General features: G+C 38.4%; 1 long non-coding RNA gene across 1 annotated transcript; it reads left to right on the top strand.

Moving 5' to 3' along the window:
- Positions 1 to 4008: 4008 nt before the first annotated feature.
- On the top strand, positions 4009 to 6248 carry LOC145069611 (uncharacterized). Its single transcript, XR_013689573.1, has 3 exons — positions 4009 to 4848; positions 5422 to 5479; positions 6090 to 6248. It is a non-coding gene; the product is annotated as an uncharacterized LOC145069611 (long non-coding RNA).
- Positions 6249 to 10373: the final 4125 nt, after the last annotated feature.

Here is a 10373-nt window from a genome sequence, read left to right as displayed (position 1 = left end):
CCCTGAACAGTTCACTAGTCAAATTCACGTCTTTCTTCACATGTTTATGTTATCTTTAGTCGATATTCATTTTGAGTTATCGCTGTTAAGTAAGTTAATTGAAAAAATTAAGTAGATTATAGCTTCACATGTTTAGTGTCTTACAAACATAGCTGCTGGAAAACCAAAAGAAACAAGAGCTTTATTGTCTGCATTATCTTTACTCATTGCGTAATTCTAATTTTGTAAATGTTATCCAGAAAAGAGTTCAGTGCCTGTTGCAGAGCAGTGTGCATGGGCATTAGGAAATGTTGCAGGAGAAGGTGAAGAACCGAGACAAATTCTGATTTCTTAAGGGGCATTACTTCCTCTTGGCTGAATTTCATTGCAAGCCTTGAACTAGGCGTTGATAAGTAAAATTTCTCTATTATTATTATTATTATTATTATTATTATTATTATTATTATATTTTTTTATAAGGCTTAAGGTTTGTATGAAATGGGGTGTTGCAGGTTGGTGGAAAAAAAGTAAAAAAGGTGAAGGTTTGAATTGAAGATAGAAGTAAAGACTAAAAGAGAAAGCATTGTGTAAGAAAAGAAGAGTAGGTGGATTGATTTGGATAGGCATTTGGGGAAAAATCTACTTTGTAGGGAGAAGAAGATAATTTAAAAGAATATAAGGGGTTCAATATAATTACTTCTTAATGAATCACTTTAATAGAATTAATCTACTTTGTAGGAAGCAGTGGCTGCACAAGCTGCCTAAACTTGAGGTTGGTTCTTATTGTTACAGCAACACAGCTAGAGAAAGATGAAGGCTGTATTGATGATGCCACAGTGAGAACCCAAATCCAATTAGAAGCCTTCCTTTTTTTTTAAAGTTAGGGGTGATTCTAAAAACAGAAGAGTATATAAAAATAGGAGGAGGCAACTAACTTTCATTCTTTATATTTCATTTCATATATAATGATTACTATAATTCATTTCATATATAATGATTACAATATTGTATTTTTTGTATATGATTATTTGTATGACATTAAATTTTATGCAATGGATTGTATTTTTTGTATGTGATATTTTATTTTCTATTATGAGACATTAAATACAAATTTAATTTGAAAATTAGTAAATCTATAAATAATATTTTTTTAAACATTTAAAATTATGATACGAAAAAATGTGTGTCATCTTCATTTATGACATGGCCTTTCTTGACATGGACTTTCTTGATACGCATTGCGTGTCATTAACATGCGCGTCGTAAGGTTACGACATGCGAATGCGTGTCGTCTTCCTTTATGACATGGCCTTTCTTGATACGCATTGTGTGTTGTAAACGCACGTCGTAATTGCGCGTCGTCTATAGATGACGCGCAAAAGCGCGTCGTCTCTCTTTATGACAGGGCCTTCCTTGACGTGCATTTGCGCGTCGTCTGAGCCCTTTACGAAGCGCAATGAGCGTCGTAAAAGGCTGTTTCTCTAGTAGTGTTTTTTCAAGATCTTTAAGACTCCCACTAACCTCTTGATATATACGATTCATTTCTAGTATGACTTAATCGAAACCCAGATTAACCGTAACGTAAAAGGTAAAACATGGGCCAAGATTCCTACATATTTCTCAACTGTTCATGTGCAAAACCAAAATCATATTCTGAAAAAAATCATCAACAACCTGTTCATGTAGATACAAGAGCTCATCTTCCATACCAATACCACCAACCAATTGTTCATCTTCAAGATCAAAACCACCAACTACGTGTTCTTGTTCGTATTCAAGATTAAGACCATCAACTATATGCTCATGTTCATCTTCAAGATTAAAACCATCAACTAACAGTAAACACAAAATTTCAGGTTCCTTATCAAAGATAATGATTTCAAAGCCCACTAATTTATTGATTTTAAGATCATAATCGAACTCCGATGTTCTGACGTTCATGTTCTACATACCCATTTACAAGCATAACTTACGTTAAAGATAGGCTCAGATGGCTCCTTCCATTCGTTTATAATTGCATTAGCATCACGCGCTACATTTCCAACTTTGATTTCAACTGCTCAGTGTAAGAAACAAACGATTACAGCTAAGTTTGATTGTATAGGATGTCTTGCTTTAAACTTTTTAAGTGGTGCAACATTCATTACTCTTAAATCCTTTTTTGACAAACAATACCAACAAATAGATCCCGTGTAATATATTAAACTAGGATTAATAACTTGGCAATAGATCATGATAATTGGCAACTAAATAAAAACTAAATAAAGTCATAACACTTGACATCAGAACCCCGTTCAATATAACAAAAAGATAAAAGACTAAGGTGTTGTTTGTTTTTTCTGAGGCAAAATGTCTGCAGTCTGCGGACCACATCTGTAGACCTCTGCAGTATAAGAGGTGGACCAAACGTCTGCAGTCTGAAAAAAGAAGAGTGTTTGTTTTTTTAACATCTGCGGGCACCTAAAATAAACTGAAATCTAAATAAACTGATTTTTTTAAACTTCAAAGTGATTTTTTAATATTTTTATGACTTTGTTATAAATAATTAATGAATCTAGATCAACTTTTATGTATTATTGTATAAAAATAAAAATAAAAATGGTATGAATTAATCTATATATTTGATAAAAACCAACAATTTTTGTTGGAAAGTTATAACTAAACATTATAATTAGTGATCAAAGAATTTGATACATAAATGGATGAAAATAAACTTCGATTTTTTCAATTAAATCCATTAAAAATGTACCATAATTATTTTCTCGAGAAATTGACGATACTATATTAAATAATGTTTTACATAATTCAACGACTATTATTGTAATAAATCATTATTTATAAATTTGTCAAAAATATCATGTTTGTATCGTCAAATGTTTTTTTAAGTTTTGTAATTTTTTTTCAAATTGTTTATTATTAATAAAGTTGGGAAAAATATAAATTAAAAAAAAAAACTTGAAAAAAATAAAGATATATATATATATATATATATATATATATATATATATATATATATATATATATTTAGGCTAGAAGATGTTAGAAGATTCTGGTCCACATATGCGCCAAAAAGAGGGCGCACAGACATTTTTGGATCTGCAGTCTTCAAAAAAACAAACAGTATACGAAGGCTAATGTCTGCGCGACGCAAACTGAAGAGGCCACGCAGATCTGCAAACAAAAAACAAACACTACCTAAAACGGTGGTTGAGAGATCATGGCAAAAAAAAAAAGCATGTTGGTAATATATATATATATATATATATATATATATATATATATATATATATATATATATATATATAAATAAAGGTAAAAGCTTTTAATTAAAGATTTATGAAACCAATGAGAGACATCTTCAAGTAATTAGCTTGCCTGAATCAATCTTTTCCAAAAGTTGTTGAACCTGTAAACTGATTTCAGTAATATGACCCATCATCTCTTGACACATTGTCTTTAATAGTCCATTTCCTTCAAGTAATGTCTTAAGTAGCCCAACCAGTTCATCTCGAAAGCCATTGAATTGATCATGGCCTTCAATTGAAGAAACTTCCATTTGAACAGTACTTCCCGACTGCTGTTTCATGAAATTTTGAAGATCACCTTCCATGGAAATTTGTCCGTCATCTTTCATTTCTGAAACAACATGACTAACAGTTGCCGAAGACACTGAACTACACAAGGGTTTCTCGGTGGCTCTTTGAAAGAATCATGAGAAAGAACACATTTCCCAGCTGGAGAATGGCTTACTCTTTCACCTTGTAACACCCCGTTTATTTAATAAATAAATAAACAAATTAATGAATGAATAGTAGCCCTAAAATCAATAATGATTATGTAGCATGGTGTTAGTCTCGAGGGTTAATTGTCACGATTCTAGAAGTTGGGGGGTATTTATAAGATTAATGCTTTGTGTTCGTAATTAATAAAGTAAATAAGTGACATTTATTAATTTCATTAAATGGTTTGTATATATTTTAAGTCTAGGGTTCACATAGTAATTATGGGAAACTTCTTTTAAGGAGGGAATCAAGCTTTGGGGAAAAGTTATAATAGCGCAAAAACCTCGAGGGTCACTTCTGCCAATTTTCGGAAATTGGGTTCCATGTTCCCCTTGATAGCCCACAAGCATGAATCGGAGATTGCTGAAGGCTTATTGTCGCGACCTGCACCAGAATTTGCTACCCTTCGTTCGTGCACCATCCACCTTAAATAGAGCCCCAATTTTGATTGTGTGTGACGTTTGTGTGTGTGTGTGTAGTAAGAGAGAGAGAGAGAGAGAGAGAGAGAGAGAGAGAGAGAGAAGAAGAAGAAGAATTAGAATGGAGCCTTCCGATAATTTTTCCGATCATTAGCTCTAGAAGTTGTGAGTGAATCGAGAAAAAAAATAAGAAAAATAAACGATATGGAGGGGGAAGGAGTCGTGATCTATCAATCAGAAGGGAGCGATTGAAAGCAGTAGTTGTTCTATTCTTTCCTAATCGAGGGATTAGCGGTGTTATAGCAATGTTCAGGAAGATTTTGAGATCTGGTGAGGTTCTAAATCGAGCCTGGTTCCAGCGAGTTATATCACCGGAGGCGGTGCATAAAGCCATCAATGGCAATGACGACTAGCAGGGTGTTTGACCTTCGCTTTGCCCTTGAGGAAATCGTTGTTGGCGCCTTCAAAGAATAAAGAACTAGGAGATGGATTAGATAGCCCTGTTCCTCAACAAAGACAATGATGGAGGCTGCTGAGTGCTTCCGATAAACGTTTATTGTGTGCCAGAGATGGGAGCTTCTCCGGAGGTGAGGCTATCGCTGGAGTGGTACTGCAGAATCAGTAAAGGAGGAAGGTGCCGCTTGGCGTCGAAACTGGAAGCAAAAAAGGTACCGAATCCTTCAATCTCCCCTGTTTGGATACTTAGGTTTGGTCGCTATTGGGCTAATGAATTGTTTTGGGCTGGTAAACCAATTGGACCAAAAGATGAGACTATACTAGTATTGGACTATCTAGTATATATCATTTATCATATGATTAATTACTATGACAATTAGATGGACCATATTTAATTAAATATGGTTAGCCGTAATTAATTATATGAGCATGGTTATTCGATGTAGATCGGGTAATATTAGGTAATGACATTAAATATGAATAATGATGGGGAGATGGTGAATTATAAGTAAGTGAGTTTATCTAAGAACAAATATATGGATTAGAACATTTGTATGAACTTTAGGGTAAGGCCCATGTGAGGGGTTTAGGCCCAATTTGGAAAATTGGGCCATAGTTGGGCCTTGGTTGACGATTGGTATTTTGGGCTTTTAGAGTATGAGTTGGGATTTGGTTTTGGACCAAGCTATGTTAGGGGTAAATGGTCCTTTTAGCCCAAGTGTGTGTTTTAGAGTTATGCAGTGGAAACCTAAATGCTTAATTGGGTTTTATTTTGATGTTGACAGTGTAGGGATATGTCAACCAGCAGCCCATGAATTATTCGCGGGACTTCAGCAACACGAGGTGAGTTTCCTTCCAGTAGGAAGGGGTCTACGACCACAATGCTGGCCCGTTTAGATAGCAGTAGTTCCGGACTGTGGTCCGATGCCGGGGTGGTCCCTAGAAGTAGTTCAGTATGCTTGATGTCTTTGTGATTCAGGCATGTCTATGTGTTATGTGTTCCAGAATGCGGTCCGATGCAATATGCAGTATATATGTTATTTTTATATATTAAGATTATGTTATGCTATGTTCAGTCAGTACCGGACTTCAGTCCGATGCAGTGGGCAAGGCCATAGTTAGTTCTGGTCTTCGGTCCGATGCAGTGGGAAAGGCCCTAGTCGGTTCCGTACTTCAGTCCGATGCAGAGGGCAAGGCCCTAGTTAGTTCAGGACTTCGGTACGATTTAGTGGGCAAGGCCCTAGTCAATTCCGGACTTCGGTCCGATGCAGAGGGAAAACCTAGTTAGTTCCGGACTTCGGTCCGATACAATGGGTGAGGCCCTAGTCAGTTCCAGATTTAGGTCCGATGCAGTGGGCAAGGCCCAATATGCGCTTTATATGTTATTGTATGGTATGTGGTAGTTTGGGGAGCTCTCTAAGCTTCGTGCTTACAGTTTCAGTTTTGGTTTCAGGTACTTCAGCTAGCAAGGGGAGGGGCTCGGGATGATGGCATGACACACACCACAGTTTTAGCCTGAGAGTTGGACTCTGATATTTTTGACATGATCTTGACATTAGTTTGATATGAGACATATTTTATGACACTTTGAGACACACGACTTATGTTTTTTCTTATATGATATTTGGATATTATGGTTTTTAGTAATGTTTTCAAATTAAATTTTTGGCTTGTATTTTTGGGATGTTACAAGTTGGTATCAGAGCCTTGGTTTGAGGGATTCAAGCATATCTTCAGGTGTGTCTGAACTCAAACTAAGGAATTGGTATAAAAATCTTCAAAAGGGAAAATAAAATTTTGCAAAAGAAAACAAATTTAGAAAAAGTGAAAAGAATTTTTTTTTGAAAGAAAAGAACTTGAAAAGAAAAGGGTGTGGTGCATGCAATCAGCCGAACTCAAGTAAGTACTCCTAAATTAACCATACAAGTTTGTGCTATGTTATGATTATCAACTTTATTAGAACAACATGCTAAATTAGGCTAAGGATCTAGGAAGGATGACTTATGTGTCTGTTATATGTGTTCCAGCTTTATGAGAACTACATGCTAGTACAGAATTCTTAGTACGATAGCCAGAGTTATATATGCTTGATTATGTGTACTCGATGCTCGAATGCTGATTGTTTTGTGCTTCTAGGAGTCTTGGTTACCTCTTACTAACTAGTAAATGAATATGTTACGTTACATATTGTGAGGATTAAATAATTTCAGAAGGTTAGGTCTAGCTCTATTATGCAGCTCTTGTCTGAGTCCAACCGTTGTAGGGTAGGATCTCTCATTCGAAGAATTATCTAGTCTTAGTGATATGTAATAGTATTCATGAGCTAGATAGGGGGAGGTAGCCGGGACTTCTTGTGCAGCTGATAGCAGAGAGTGGGTTGGTGATTACCCTAGGGAAAGCCTAGGATGAGAGTAGCAGAGAGCAGTAGCAGTAGAAAGGACTTGGTGGAGTCAAGGCAGTTCTTGAAGAAAGTACGGATAGATGTGGAAGGTAGTATAGGCCCGTACTACTGAACGTAGAGGATCCGTACTCGAATCAAGGAAGGTTGAGATAAGACCAAGGAACTTGTAGTGTGTAAGATCCCTCAAGTTTTGATGAGTATTGTGATGTCAGTGATGGTATATTACCGAGTATAGTGACGCTACGTGGTAGACCAGATGGTAGTTCTGGTGTCGACGAGGGATCAGGCTCGGACTCTGTAGTCGGGCAGCTCGATGATCAAATAAGGGAGTTCATTCCATCTGAGATTACACGCAGTATCATTGACCAGACTCTTGTGATCCTCATTATGATCAAGGAGGGCATTATGGAGATTTGTGATGAGAGGCCGAGTACATTCTGCATTGAGATTATAGTCATGATATGGACCCGTACGTTGATGTTTCGAGAATTCAGAGTTTGTGAAGCTTCAGATTGTCATGGGGGATAGGGAACCCATTGTTAGAAGCAGATGGTTAACAGATGTCGCCAACACTTTTCGTACCAGACGTTGTCTCGAAAGGAGGCAAGATCCGACTTACTTCCTGTCTCCTGAGGGATAGAGCACGAGATTGATAGGAAGAGGTTGGTAGTGAGTTGAGTGATGAAGCAGTTGATGCTATGTCATTGGATGACTTTTAGACCAGATTCTGGGTAGAGTGTGCCTAGGAGATTGAGGTGCAACAGTTGGCGCAAGAGTTGTTAGCTCTCCACCAGACAACTGGGATTGTGGTAGAGATCACTGCCAAGTCTCGGGAAAGAGCGTATATGGTACCGTAGTATGCAACAGATGAGGAAATGAAGAAAGTAAGTTATCAAAACATACTATAGAATGATAGCAGGGAGATTGTGAATATCTCGGGGTGCAAGACCCTGAATGATATGACCTCTAGAGCTTGAGAACGGGATATGGACTTGGAGCACATTGGTAAGATGGAACCAAATTAGTTGTTTATATTGAAGGGTCTTAGGAAGAGACCCTAGATTTTGGATCAGCTTTTGAGAGACCAGCAGGGTTTGATTCGGTGTAGCACATGCGGGAAACTGCATGATAGAGTGTTTCGTTCCAGGGGGTTGAGTAAGTGTGACTCTGGGTTATCCTTTGTTTGTCTTTGAATTATACTTCCAAGAAATGGCATATGCCAATTGCATACCGATAATTATTAGCGGATAGCGAAAGATCATTTCCCAAATTGCGAGATTGGGAGAGTACAATGTTATCTTGGTTTATTCCAAGACTGAGGAGCAGCACGAGAAGCACCTAAGGGAGGTTCTAGAGACTTTAAGGAGGGAGTGACCTTTTTGCAAGGTACTCCAAATGTGAGTTCTGGTTGCGCGAGGTGCAAATTCTTGGGAACCTTGTCAATTAAAAGGGTATTCTAGTTATTCTGGCCAAGACAGAGGCCGTGATACAGTGGGAGATTCCGAGGTCTCTAATTGAGATTCGGAGCTTCCTGGGTCTAGTGGGTTACTACCAGAGATTTATTCGGGTTCTTGGAGGTGGTGTGATCTTTTGGACTGGCTAGTATTGAAACACTAGCAATGATAAGCATGGTTTTTAGCAGATTGCGCATAGAATGGTAAGAAGGGTTGAGAATCCTTCCAGTATTGTGTGCTGTAAGACGTTAGTTGAATCAAAGTGGGGGAGAATCATCTAAGGATTTAGAAGTAGGAGCAATTTTGAAACTGGGATAAGTTTCGCATCCTTGTTAGGAAGGAAGACAACCCAGGCAGTTGTATGGTTTGAGGATAGCGTGAGATGGAAGTTTAGAAAAACTTGTCAATAAGGAGATTGCGTTCCCATAATGTTTGCCAACAAGCCTTAGGGAATCAGGTTGGGGATTCGAATCAGGACATGGGTTCAGTTTTGAATGTTAGGTCGTGTGTATGCTCGTCGTCGGATGTGTTCGGATCAGTAACCAGCGAATGAGAGAGTGTTAGAGTGTTGTAAGTCTGCAGGTGTAGCCGTAGCACTCACTAGTAGCCAGATAGTGTTAGAGTGTTGTAAGTCTGCGGGTGTAGCCGTAGCATTCACTAGCAGCCAGATAGTGTTTGAGTGCTGTAAGTCTGTGGCTGTAGCCGTAACATTCACTAGCGGCCAGATAGTGTGAGAAAGTGTTGTAAGTCTGCAGGTGTAGCCGTAACATTCACTAGCAGTCGGATAGTGTCAGAGTGTTCTAAGTCTGCGGGTGTAGCCGTAGCATTCACTAGCAGTCAGGTAGTGCTAGAGTGTTGTGAGATTGCGGGCGTAGCCGTAGAATACACTTGGCTGGTAGACAGGATGAGCGTGTTGTTAGGATGCGGAAGCAACAATAGTACCCACCAGTTCAGGTGTAGCAGTAAGAATATGGAAATCCACAGATTGGATTTCAGAATTATCTAGATGGATTAGACCTAGTTGAGCCAGTGATAAGACTGTAGGAATGCCACTGCAATTTTGAGATTGAGGAAGCAATGGATTGCTTCAAGTTACTTGTTATATAAGGCTACAATTGGTCATGTAGCAATCACGTTTAACCGTGGTTTGGTAGCATCAGGATTCAATGCACGGACCCCATCAGTTGGATCAGGAGGTTGTTAGAGCCTCAGTGACAGGATAAGTAGTGGCAACTAGTTCCAGAGAAGGATTTTGTTGAAAAGTCATGTGAGGTGACTAAATAGGGAGTCCTTTGGCACCGCAGCTGGGCTGGAACCCGATATTTCAAATGACGGATGAACAATATGAGACCAGGGAGGTCTTGGTAGATTTTGGAAGGCAGCTAGGGCGCAACATACTGCTTTAGACAGTCCAGTGTTTCTGGAATTTCAACGCTTTGGACAGTTCAGTGTCTCAAGTAGTAATGGTATTTTGAGATTTCATGTATGGTTAGAGTTACATATAGCTTGGGATATGCTAAGTCACTCACAACAGGATTAGCTGAGCCTTGGCTAAGTATAAGTGATCTGCAGGGATAATTAGGTCTGTGATCCTGTTTTGTAGTGGGAACCTCGAGCTATTAGAAGTTGAGTAGTCAGTTGAGGGATAAACGGACTAGGTTCAACGATAATGATCCAGTATGAGTGGTCTGTCAGGGATTTAAACCATCTCAAGACATCAAATTTCAGACAGAGTACATGTGATCTTGTTGCGAGGAATTCGTTCACCTGTGGATTTAAGGGCTTTGCAAATATTGATCATGGCTACCCTAGGAGGGCTAGGGTGTGCCCATGATGGTGACCATTTTACTAGAGTGGGTGGGCGTGTAAGGAATGGTAAGGG

Source organism: Lactuca serriola, chromosome 8, assembly GCF_051521515.1.
Source record: "Lactuca serriola cultivar US96UC23 chromosome 8, Lser_US96UC23_V15, whole genome shotgun sequence".
NCBI classification, from domain to species: domain Eukaryota; kingdom Viridiplantae; phylum Streptophyta; class Magnoliopsida; order Asterales; family Asteraceae; genus Lactuca; species Lactuca serriola.
This window is presented reverse-complemented; position numbering and strand designations above follow the sequence as displayed.